Source organism: Ovis aries, chromosome 12 (assembly GCF_016772045.2).
Source record: "Ovis aries strain OAR_USU_Benz2616 breed Rambouillet chromosome 12, ARS-UI_Ramb_v3.0, whole genome shotgun sequence".
Taxonomy (NCBI): Eukaryota; Metazoa; Chordata; class Mammalia; order Artiodactyla; family Bovidae; genus Ovis; species Ovis aries.
In genome coordinates, this window is record NC_056065.1 from 56486687 (window position 1) to 56499336 (window position 12650).

Below are 12650 nucleotides of genomic sequence, written 5' to 3' on the forward strand. Positions count from 1 at the left end.
ATAATTTCCAATGCCTGCTGTCTGGGCAGAAGAAGCAGCTCACTCTCCCAGCTGTGCTAGGTGTCACCTGCTGGCAGCAGGGTTTTAATGGCCCCAGCCCCACTCCGGAAGTCCAGCAATGGTGTTCCAGGAGCCCAGTAGGCAAGTCCCGGCCCTGGACTGGAGAATGTCATAGCTGGGAGAACTGCCAAGAATCTGGTCTAACCGCAGGATTTTATGTAGAGGAAACCGAGGTCCAGAGGAGGGAAGTCACCTCCGTGACTGGGCCTACCCTGTCTCTCTCTGAGGAGGAGGCTTGCTGAGTGCTGGTGACATGGAGTTGTCCGCAAACACAGGCTGTGAAGTCGAGGACCAGCCTCTCATGAACAAGCTAGTGAATAAAATGAATGACCTTCGATTTACTGAATGAATTTTGTGGGTACCTACTTTTTTTTTTTCTAGAAATGGGGTTTAGAAAAATAAGAATGTTATTGAATCAATCCTGGGTCCACTCACCCGATGTGCAACAAAGCCTTCACATGGGTTGTAGTGAAGCAAAGTCCAGGGTGCCATGCAAGGAGAATGGGCCACTCATTCTCAAAAGACCAGAAATCATCAATGGCTTTCAGTGTTGGGTTTTCTAGTGTAAGGGAGAGGATTGTAGGGTATATAGATCAGCTAGAGCACAGTTCTCAGATTGGTTGGTGGAGAGTCCCTTGGACTGCAAGGAAATCAAACCAGTCAATCCTAAAGGAAATTAGTCCTGAATATTCATTGGAAGGACTGATGCTGAAGCTGAAGTTCCAATGCTTTGGCCACCTGATGCGAAGAACTGACTCATCGGAAAAGACCCCGATGCTGGGAAAAATTGAAGGCAGGAGGAGAAGCAGATGACAGAAGATGAGAAGGTTGGATGGCATCACCAACTCAATGGACATGAATTTGAGCAGGCTCCAGGAGTTGATGATGGACAGAGAAGCCTGGTGTGCTGCAGTCCATGGGGTCACAAAGAGCTGGACACGACTGAGTGACTGAACTGACTGACTGAAGGTAGCAGCTTCACTGATGGCTCAGATGGTCAAGAATCCACCTGCGATGCAGTAGACCTGGGTTCGATTCCTGGCTTGAGAAGATTCCGTGGAGAAGGGCATGGCAATCCACTCCAGTATTCTTGCCTGGAGAATCCCATGGACAGAGGAGCCTGGCAGGCTACTGTCCATGGGATTGTAAAGAGTTGGATACAACTGAGTTAACACTTGAGGTTACATAGTGAAATTTCAGAAATCTCAATCAACCTCAGTTCCAACCAGTCTGGGTCTATATGCTGGTGCTCAGCATGCAGTTAACTTCTTCCACCTGATGAGAGTTTTAGCATCTGTAAAACAACTCAAGGATATGGATCAGGATATGATCTAGAACCCTTGAGGAAGAACTGGAGGTCCTGACTTTGTGTTATGGCTACTCATTATTATTATTATTTTCTCTTGCATGGCTGTTTTCCTTTATTTCTTCAATTTCTTATTTCTCTGAAAACATTTTCTCTTTGGAACTGGGGAAGACCTCTACAGAAAAGAGGCAGGGGACATGGGGGCTATCCCTAGAAAGGTCCCATGGGATCTTGCTCAGTTTCAAAAATACAAAGAGATCCTTCTCTCAAGAAGCTCCAGGGCCCAGGCTGGAGTTGGTACGTGAAGGGACGACACCTTCAAGGTTTACCTCCTTCTCGCTTCTACCAGATCACACTTTGCCAAGGTTGTCCTGGTGTTGTTTGGGAAAGAGAAGACCTGGAGGGTCTCTGAGAATTCTCTTCCAGAACCTGGAGGCTGCCCAGGGACCAAGTCCAGAGGCCAGGTGTCAGTATCAGACACCAGAGATATTTTTCTACTCAAAGAGAGGAAAAATGTTAAAATGCTTAGGGCTGTCTCATCAAGGAATGGGCAGCCCTGAGGGGTAAAGAATCAAGCAGAGGATGGAAGGATGGACTCTGCAGGATGATGGAGAAGGACTTCCGGAGCTGGCTGGGAGAGCGGACATTGCTCTGCAAAGTTCATTGACCTTATAGTTCCAGAATGTGTAGCGCACACAACATAGAGAAAGAGAAAGAGAGAAAGGAATTTTCCAGGAGAAGGGGCCTCAGACAGGCCCTTGAAGATAAGTGGAGTGTGGTCCTCAGAAAGCACAGATTATAGAACATTCTCACTAGGGAAGCTGAAGGACCAATTCCCTTTCTCATGGGTGGTCCTTCCACCCTGGCCTCCTGCTCCTGACTTCCCAGAAGCACCAAGACAGCACATGGAGGTCAGGCACTCAAAGCCTCAAGAGAGCTCCCAGTTCTGGAGAGGGGCAGGCCTCCAGTCACCCACGGCAGCAGCCCTGGCCACTCAGCTGCGTATTCAGACTCCAAGGAGTCTGATGTTCCCCCATGCCTGAGCTGGAGAGCATCATGTGCTTGGGATGGGGACAAGTGGACTTCAGCTCAGTTGAGTGGGGGTCACCTTAACCATCCAATCCCATTACCCACTACACAGGCAATGCTGTCAAGCAGGAACCGGTCGATCAGGAAGCGGTGAAAACCGGCTCTGCTGGTTGTGACTGCCGTGCCCACGTGCTGCTGGAGCCAGGAAATCAATGGATCCTAACTGGGGCAGATGGTCCACAGGTGGGCATCCCAGCTGGGCTTCTTACCATCTGTGGGGACACTGAGCAAGTGACCTCACCTCTCCAAGCCCTAACTTCTTCATCTACCTCCAAAGAGAAAACACTTATGTCACAGGATTGCCAGGAGGACAGGAGCAGATGGATCAATATGTGTTCTCTTGGGACAGAGATGGTGTCCAGCACACAGGGCAAGAAAAGTGAAAGTGTTAGTAACTCAGCTGTGTCCAGCCCTTTGCGACCCTGTGGACTGTAGCTCCCCCCCACCCCCCACCTCAGGCTCCTCTGTCCGCAGAATTCTCCAGGCAAGACGACTGAAGTGGGTTGACATTCCCTTCTCCAGGGAATCTTCCCAATCCAGGAATTGAACCCCAGTCTCCCTCATTGCAGGCAGATTTTTTACCATCTGAGCCACCAGGGAAGTGGGTGCTCAACAAATATCCATCCATTTGTTTTATATCCTCATTTTTTTCAATGATGATGGACAGGTAGTGTGATGCGCGCTTTTTATATGATACCGGAAAGTGCCCCATCTGGGATAAGAGGAGGATCTGTCACCCCTAGAAGCTCTGCTCCACCAGGCTTGGTTTGTCCTCACTTTAGGGCAAAAGATGAGAGAGAAGAGCAGTCACACAACACAGCCTTGAAGCCCACTAGCTTTGGGGATAAGGATTTCAAGTGCGCATCTGAAACATGTAAACAAGTGACACTGTATTCTCTTCCCTTCCTCCCCAGGGTCCTAGGCTGAGTGAGGTGATAGCATCTTAACTCCACCGATTCAGAGCAATTTCAAGCAGTCCTTAGTGTGAGCCTTAGTTTCTCCATTTGCACAGAGATGGTGCAACGATTAGATGTCAGAGTGCATGCAACACCCAGCACAGTGCTCGCAAAGAACAACAAAGAAATGTGAGTTGCCCTCCCCTTTCATCCCCTGCTGCTGATTTTAGCCCTGGGCTAGCACCACCATCCTGAGCAAGGCACTCACACCTATCAACCCTCAGTCTCCCTGACAGCAGACCAGCATCCACCGGTGAAGGAGACTAGCGGCAGGACCAAGCCGAGGGGCAGAGGGGAGAAAGGAGAAGCAGCATTGAGAAAAGTGGTCAGCATTTATTAGAAAATTCTTGGTGGACTTACAAGGAATTAGTGTACCTTGCCTCATACCAGATGCCACACCACTCTATCTTTAGAAACCCCAGGGCGAGGGAAGGTTCCAGGCCTGTGAGCATCCTGGCTCTCCAAGGCTGGCTCTATAAATACCCACCCAGCCGGACTCAGCAGCTCTGTTCTCCGATCCGGAAACAGCCCCTCCTGGCAGCAGCCCTGGAAGCCAGCAGCCCAGAGCGCGGAGCAGCCCTGGACACGGAGCATGTCCACCAGGCGCCCACCGCCTGCTGTGTCCCAAAGGGCCATGCCACCGCCCACAAGCTTTCTCTGTCGCCCAATGGCCAGGGAGGAAGGAGGTAAAGACAGAAGATAAGACGGCTGGCCCTGAGATTGGGGGCGAGAGGGCGGCGGGCACATGGCGGGGAGGGCGGAGGAGGCCAAGCGAGGGCTCAAGTTCCTTCTCCCTGAAGCGTGTTCTGAGCTGCTGCTCCAGCAGGGCAGGGCACCAGGCCGGAGGAATGCAGAGAGGACAGACTCAGGCCTCTCTCGGGGAGCTCAGAGTCTGCTAAGTGCTCGGAACAGGAAGCCAGCCATCACTCAGAACCCTCTGCCTGAGTGAAGACTAGAAACCGAATACTTGAAAGGCTTGGGAGATGAAGCCTAAGGAGAAAAGGGACTCTACTTTAAATACTCTGTAAAGGCCAATATGGGAAAAGAATCTAAACAAGGGTGGAGGGATGTCCTTGGTGGTCCAGTGGCCAAGACTCCAAACTCTCCCAATACGGGGGTCCCAGGGTCGGTCCCTGATTAGGGAACTAGATCCGGTATGCTGTAGCTAAGATCCAGTGCAGCCGGATAAATAAAAGTACATAAAAAAATAAAAAGGAGTGGATATATGTTTAACTGATTCACTTTGCTGTACACCTGAAACTAACACAAGATGGTAAGTCAAGTATATGTATATATATATATATATATATGATATGTTAGTCACTCAGTCATATCTGACTCCGTGACCCCACGGATTATAGCCTGCCAGTCTCCTTTATCCTTGGGATTTCCCAGACACAAGAATACTGAAGTGGGTAGCTATCTCCTTCTCCACTGGATCTGGGAACCAGATCTCTTGCATTCCAGGCATATTCTTTACCATCTGAGCCATCAGGGAAGCCCCATCAACTATACTCCAATAAAAATTAAAAACTAAAAAAAAAAATTTTTTTTTAAGAGAGAAGTGGGGAGGAATCCACAGAAAAGCAAAGAAACCAATGTAGCTCCTCAGCTGTCTCCTCCTATAGGTGCCTCCCCCAGTACCTTTGCACATGTGTATATGGATGGAATGTCTATCATCTGAGTGAAGTGGATTATTGAAGTATAGTTGATTTACAATATTAATTTCAGGTGTACAGCAAAGTGATTCAGTATTTTGCAGATCCTTTTCCATTATAAGTTATTAGAAGATACTAAATACAGTTTTCTGTGTTATGCAGTAAATCCTTGTTTCTCTTTATATACAGTAGTTTGTACCTGTTACTTCCATTCTCCTAATTTATCCCTCCTCTTCTTCCCCTTTGGTAATCATAAGTGTGTTTTCTAGGCCTGTGAGTTTCTGTTTTGCATATACATCCATTTGTATTGTTTTTTAGATTCCACATATAAGCAACATCACACAGTATTTGTCTTTGTCTGGCTTATTTAACTAAGCCTAATATTCTGTAAGTCCATCCAAGTGGTTGCAAATGGCAGAATTTCCTTCTTCTTTAAGACTGAGTAATATTCCACTCTGTCTGTATATATCATATCTTCTTAATCTTATCACTTGAGTCTTGTTTTAAATGCACCAGTGGTTCCATATTTAAGGTCACCCACAAGAACTTGTCTGAGATGGAGCTAATTGTGCCGCCTGTACACACAGGCACACAAACACACTCATGGAGGCATCACACTTTGCCTGCTTCGTCAGCCTGAAAGATTCTCAGTGAGTTTCTAGAAGTTGGCCTCCCCAGCCTGGATGTCTTTGAAGAAGGGAGCCCCTCTCCTCAGCACATCCCAAGTGACTTCTGCCCCCTGTATGCTGGCCACAGAGACGTGTCTTCATACCATTCTAACTGTTGTTGGGCAGGGGCTGGAGGGGCAGCAGCTAGGGATGGAAAGGAGGTAAGGGGGAAAGGAGAGGGGCGGGGAGAGCAAGATCTGAGACAAGGAGTCAAGAACTGGGACTCAAGGGAGACGGATGGGGAAGGAGGGAGGTAAGTGGTCCTCACTTCTCTTCCCTTCCACCTACTTCCTCAGTCCCCTCTCCTCTCTTCCTGCTCTTTACCCCACAGCCCCAGCTCTCTCTCTCTCTCTCTCTCTCTCTCTCTCTCTCTCTCTCTCTCTCTCTCTCACACACACACACACACACACACACACACACACACACTCTACTCTCCATCCCCACATCCCAGAATCCAACCTCCCCAACACAGATGTAAGAACAAAATTGGGTCATTTGTAGAGATGTGGATGGAGCTAGAGAGTATCATACAGTATGAAGTCAAAAAGAGAAAGACAAATATCATCTATTAACGCATGTATGGGGAATCTAGAAAAATGGTACAGATGATCCATGTTGCAGAGCAGGAATAGAGACTCAATGCAGAGAACAGATGTACGGACACAGAGTGGGGTGGGATGAATCGGGAGACTGGGATTGACGTACGTGCACTTGCTGTTGTTTAGTCGCTAAAGTCATGTCTGACTCTTTGTGACCCCACAGACCATAGCCCGCCAGGCTCCTCTGTCCATGGGATTTCCCCGGCAAGGATACTGGAGTGGGTTGCCATTCCTTTCTACAGGGGATCTTTCCAACCCAGGGATCAATTGCATGTCTCCTGCATTGCAGGCAGATTCTTTACCAATGAGTCACCAGGGAAGCCCTTCAGATATACACTGCTGCTGCTGCTGCTGCTAAGTCGCTTCAGTCGTGTCCAACTCTGTGCGACCCCATAGACGGCAGCCCACCAGGCTCCCCCGGCCCTGGGATTCTCCAGGCAAGAACACTGGAGTGGGGTGCCATTTCCTTCTCCAATGCATGAAAGTGAAAAGTGAAAATGAAGTCATCCAGTCGTGTCCGACTCTTAGCGACCCCGTGGACTGTAGCCCACCAGGCTGCTCCATCCATGGGATTCTCCAGGCAAGAGTACTGGAGTGGGTGCCATCGCCTTCTCCCATGTGTAAAACAGATAGTAAGTGGGAAGCTGCTGTATGGCACAGGGAGCTCAGCTCAGTGCTCTGTGATGATCTAGAGGGTGGGATGGGGGAAGCGAGATCTAAGAGGGAGGGGATATAAGTATAAATATAGCTGATCCACTTTGTTGTACAGCAGAAACTAGCACAATATTGTAAAAGCAACTATACCTCAATTAAAAAAAAAAAGTAAAACCAAAAATATAAAAGCACATGGACCAGGCTCTCCAGTGGTCACAGGTGGGGTCTTATATCTCCAGTGAACTAATTCCTAGGACTGGAGTCACAGGTGGATGGAGAACTATGTGGCCTAAGCCTAAACCTGCCTTTACCTCAGTGTTGGCCTTGTTAGCGGGGCTCACAAGACATCTCCACACCGCTGTGAGCCTCAGGATTATGCTGTGATGGTACAGGGCAGCCGTTCAATAAAGGATGCTATGCAATTGCACAGAATAACCTTGGAGACACCCTGGGTTTCATTTGCACCTGGAAACTGGCACGGGGACACAGCTTCCATCACAGACTCATCTTCCCAGGAAAGGCCTTCCAAGTGCCCAGTGCCAGACTGACATGGGAGTTATGAAGGTGATTCCTGCAGGGGCCGGGTTGCCCACATACCCATGGCTGATGACCTTCCTTCTCTAACTGGGTTTATTTTGTGACTGGCACCAGCAGAACCGAGCCACTCTTTGGCAAGGTAGATGGTTTGTTTTGAAACCCCTGTGTCACGCTGAAGCAATCGCAAGCTTGTTCCTGAGCCACTGCAAGTAGAATTCAATTGTCAGCAAGACTGCAGGGTTAAAAGTCAGGAAAGCAATTTTTTAAAAAACCGACCTCGACTCATTCTGTAATATTTCCTATTTACATTGAAGAAATGTCAATTCTTGGCTTTAGGCCTCACAAGAGACCAAGGATTTAAAAATACCTATGAGACAGATATAAATCTTTGATAGGACAATAACTGCAGAGAGAGATATGCCTGGAAATGTTAAGTGGGTTGGATTCGGTCACTGCTCTTTCCAGTTTCCTCGACTTGACTTACACACATCTGGGTGCTCCACTTACTCCTGCTGGCTGTATCTAGTGCAGAGTGTGTGTGTGTGTAACTCGGGCACTTGGTGCCTGGGCCTGTTGTTCACAGGAGGGAAGAGCAATTAGAAATGTGCTAATTATCCTTTTATTTGGACTGTGGTCCCCAAAGCTTAAATGTACAGCTTGCATCTATCTTGGTCTGATGCAGCTGTGATGGTTCCTAGTCGGGGTGGGGCAGAGGGTGCTGGCTGTCTACAGCTCCCCTGCCAGGAAGGCCAGGTACAAAGCAGAACAGGTCACCTGGCAAGCATCTGGGCAGAGTCTAGGAATCAGGGCAAGAGCCTGGAGCGGGAGCTGGACATCAGCAAGGATTCTGAAGCCTTGACTGGACTCTTTGTTTCCTTTTTTTTTTTTTTGCCTTTTAAATTGTATAAAAGTCACCTAATCTAAAAAATACTATTTTAACCATATTTAACTGTACAGGTCAGTGGCACTGAGTACATTCACAGGGTTGTGCAACTCACCGTCATCCATCTCCCGAATTTCTCATCTTCCTAAACTGAAACTCTGTCCCCATTAAACACGAGCTCCCCATCTCCCCTTCTTACTCCATCCCAACCCCCTGGCCCCTGGCATCTACCAATGCACTTTCTGACTCTAGGAATTTGACTAGTCTAGATATTTCATAGAAGTGGAATCAAATAATATTTGCTGGATTCTTTGTTTCTTGAGCCACACATCAAGTTTCAAGAAATAGCATGCCCAATATCCCAGAACTGTGATGGGCTGGGTGGGGTGGGAGGCCAGGCTGCCCTGCTCCTAAGGTTCATGCCTCCACTTTACTTGCCTACCCGGAGGCCTGCCCCAGGCTAGCCTCCTCCACACCTGCCTGTAACCCTGCGCCTTCCCGGCTCCATGCCCAGCCTGGCCGCCTCTCCCAGACTCAGTTCAGCTGGCAGTCTTGCGCAGGTTGTGCCGCTTCACGCTTCGGTTGGATTCCCTTTCATTCTCCACCCAGAAGCCGCTGGGCTTGTCCATCTGGCTTTCCTGGCTCCTGCAGCAGCCACACGCTCACCCCTGAGGTGTTTGGCAGTCCCCGCATCGTCTGTCACTAGGGGCCCCTCCTGTGGCTGCCCCTGACCTCTCGGCCCAGCAGCCAGTGTTGACAGATGCTTCAGAGGTCATCCCGTCCGTGGCCCGATCTCCCGTTGGCACAGCACACACACGATTCTAGTCCCTGGCAAGCACCTAGCCAAGGTGAGCCTGAAGGGAGACTGCGATTCATCTCGTTGTTGCCACCTGGAAGCTCCTGTCTTCCTCAGGAAGCAGAGACTCCCACACTCACTGTCCAACCCAAGGCTTTCCTGCAAAGGAGGAAGCTGGCCATTTAAAAATTCTGCCTGTGAGTCCTTCCTTCACAGCGACCCAAGCAGAGGTTCCTCGGGGACATCGGAGCCACTGGGTATTTTCTCATCCAGGAGCACTGCCTGCAGGCCATGTGGCCCACCTTGCAGAGACCCTACCCGCCCACAGCAGGCGTGAGGCACCTGCTCTCTGACCAAACAATGTACGGGTCCCCTGCCTCCTTCTGCCCCAACTCCCAGGAACAAGATGCTCCAAGAACCCTGGGCTCAGCCAGATAAAGGGGAGCCCCCTTCAGTCTCTTTGATTCCGGCTACTAAGAGATAAGAATGAATGGGAGACACCCCCAGGGGCTCTAAACGAAGGCCCACAGGAGCCCTCTTGCAGGGTCAATCATTCCTTTTGCTTTACTGCAGATTAGGAATGAGGGGGTCGGGGCTTTCCTCCCTCGGAAGGTCTGGAGGTCATGGCCTGGTGGGCGGGTGGGATGGGGCCTAAGAGGATTCCTGGCTCAGCTTGAGGTGATCCTGTGTTTGGGAAACAGGAGGATGGAGGGGGGGGGGATGTCAGGAGAAGCTGGGGGCCTCTTCTTAGCTGTGCTATAAAAACCATCAGGAACCACCACCCACTTCAGTAAAGCAGAGGGGCAGCTGGGATCCTGGGACTTAGCTTGCATCCACCCCTTTGAAAGTCTCCTAAACACTAGGGACCACTAGCACAAAAGTTTGCCCACAGTTTTGGGGATGTGGTGGAACTCCCAGGCCTGGTGGACCTAGCTCTGCCCGGCGGGCTTCCCCGGTTCCCTCTGGCTTGTCACCTCCTGTCTGGCTGCACAGTGCAGCCTGGGTGGGCACAAGTCCTCTCCCTCCTTCTGCCCCAACTCGCAGGAACAGGACGCTCCAAGAACCCTGGGCTCAGCCAAACAAAGGGGAGTTTCCTTCAGTCTCTCTGACTCCGCTACCAAGGGAAAAGAATGGGCGGGAGACATCACTTCTGTGGTTGCGGTCTTCTAGCTTACTGAAAGGTCTGCTCTTTTCTGCTGTAAAAGAAAATCAGCGCTGTGACTGGTGTCTCCAGGATTTGGGGCTGAAGTAACGCACTTTGGAGGGTCTGTTATATTTCTCACAGCTGCGAACTCATTCCTTCTCAGCGGGCTGTGGGTGGCAGGGTGCCCAGCCCTCCCCACAGTCCAGCTAAATCTCTTGGGGGAGCTCTTGGAGTCTTGCCCAGGAGAGAGAATACAGGATGGGGGGCCCCTCTGGGAAGGCTGGAGGGACCCTGATAATCGATAGCACAGCCCTCATCCATCTCAGATCCTCATCAGTCTGTGGCCTATTAAACGCTCCTGGTCTGTCGATAACCCAGTATTTTTGCTCTCTCGCTGAGCCTGCCAAGGCCAGCTTCCATTTGGCCAGAGAAAAATAATGATTGTTTGTTTATTAGTTGGGAAAAAATGTCCAGCCACAAACGTGCCTTTGGGCCACAGCCAGATTCCATCAAGCCCTCCCTGGGGCTCAGTCTCTACCCTCTAGTTCTCCTGTGCGGGTAGATCTATGGGCTGGGGTCGTCTGTCATGTGTGGGTGGCCCCGGGGGCCACAGGGGACCCTGTGGAAGTCTCCACACAGCCAAGAACACTCGAGGACCTTGGCTCATCTTGGCTGCTGCATGGGAAGTGGGGGCCTGGCCGGAGAAGACTCTGATCAAGCCGCACAGGCTAATGTGACTCAGGAGTCCAGGCTGCTCCAGCCATGGGTTTGAGCCCCTCCAGGTGAGCTCCAGGGTTTCTCAGCTGGAGGCTGCTGGCTGAAAGCTCAGGCAACTGTTCTGAGCTGGGGCCACCAGGCCCAAGGGGGCCTGGGCAGCAGGAACCATTTCCTCCCATTCTGTCTCTCACCTCACCCTCCTTTGGCCACCTTTCTTCAGCAGGATCTTTGGATCATAGTGACCTGGTTTCAAACCCCAGCTCTGCCACTCATGAACTCTGAGATCCTGGTGAATTATTTAACTTCCCTGAGCCTCAAATGACTCCTATAATTATTGGGCATCTTCTGACTGTGTGAGATGAAATACAGTAAGTGGGTGAGCCAAGGCCTGTGGGTTCCAGGCTCTCAACACCAGCTCACTGAGCTGCTCCTTTCCTCCTGGAGAACCCACACCTTAGATGCACTTGGTGGCTGGACCTGGTTGCCTAGCCCCCTAATTTTTCTCCCCAGAATTTCCCTTTCCCAGTGGACTGGGAACCCCAATCCCCAGCTCCCACCTTCCTTATCCTTCAAATCAAATGATTTGCCCATTTCTTTGGAAAGAATCTGCCTGAAATACAGGAGACCTGGGTTCAGTCCCTGGATTGGGAGGATGCCCTGGAGAAGGAAATGGCAACCCACTCCAGTCTTCTTGCCTGGAGAATTCGATGGACAGAGAAGCCCGGTGGGCTATAGTCCATGAGGTCGCAAAGAGTCGGACACGACTCAGAGACTAACACTTCCTGATTTCCTTTCTTTGGAAAAGTTTCACTGTTAATCATTAAAGAGGAGCCAGAAGGATGCCACCAGAACGAGACTGATGAGACTCCAGCCCGAGTCCCAGCTCCAATAGCCACTCACACAGTGTGACCTGGGACAAGCCATCCAGCCCCCTAGGTCCTCAGTCTTCTCACCTGTCAAACAAGAGAACAGTCCTAAATAAGCTAAGGTCCCCTCTACCTAAAAATACTGTTTCCTCTTAGAAATAAGAGAAATATCTTGCAACATCCTCATAAGTGCTGTCTCATCTATTTCCTGCGTTTGCTGAACTCACACCCTCTTACTATATTGCTCCACTGATCCTGGGATGTGGCGTCCCTTCCCACCTTCAGTGCTCTCTGTCTGTCCCACAGTCTTTGGACACCCTGTCCTGGAAGATTAGTGGGAGTTCAGGTGACTCAGTGAGCCATTTACATCCCACAGGAAGTCCTAGGCACTTCCCTTTCCTCCATGGCTCCCAAGTTTTCTCAAGTAACGTCAGCGTCAGTCAGTCCCTAGGTCACTGGCCTCCCTTTCCTCCTCCTTTCCTCATGTAATCACTGTAGTTAAGCTAAGTCCAGCAATGGTGACAAACAGCCCCAGATCTCAGTGGCTCAAGCAGCCAGGAGTTCTTTCTTGTGCACACTCGTGTTCCTGGTGGGCCTGCAGAGCTCAGCTCCACACCCTCTCCCTGCCAGGACCACGGCTGATGCAGAGCAGCCCCGCCGGGCTGAGGAAGAAGCCCTGATGCCACGTGCAATGGCTCTCCAGGCTTCTGCTTTGAA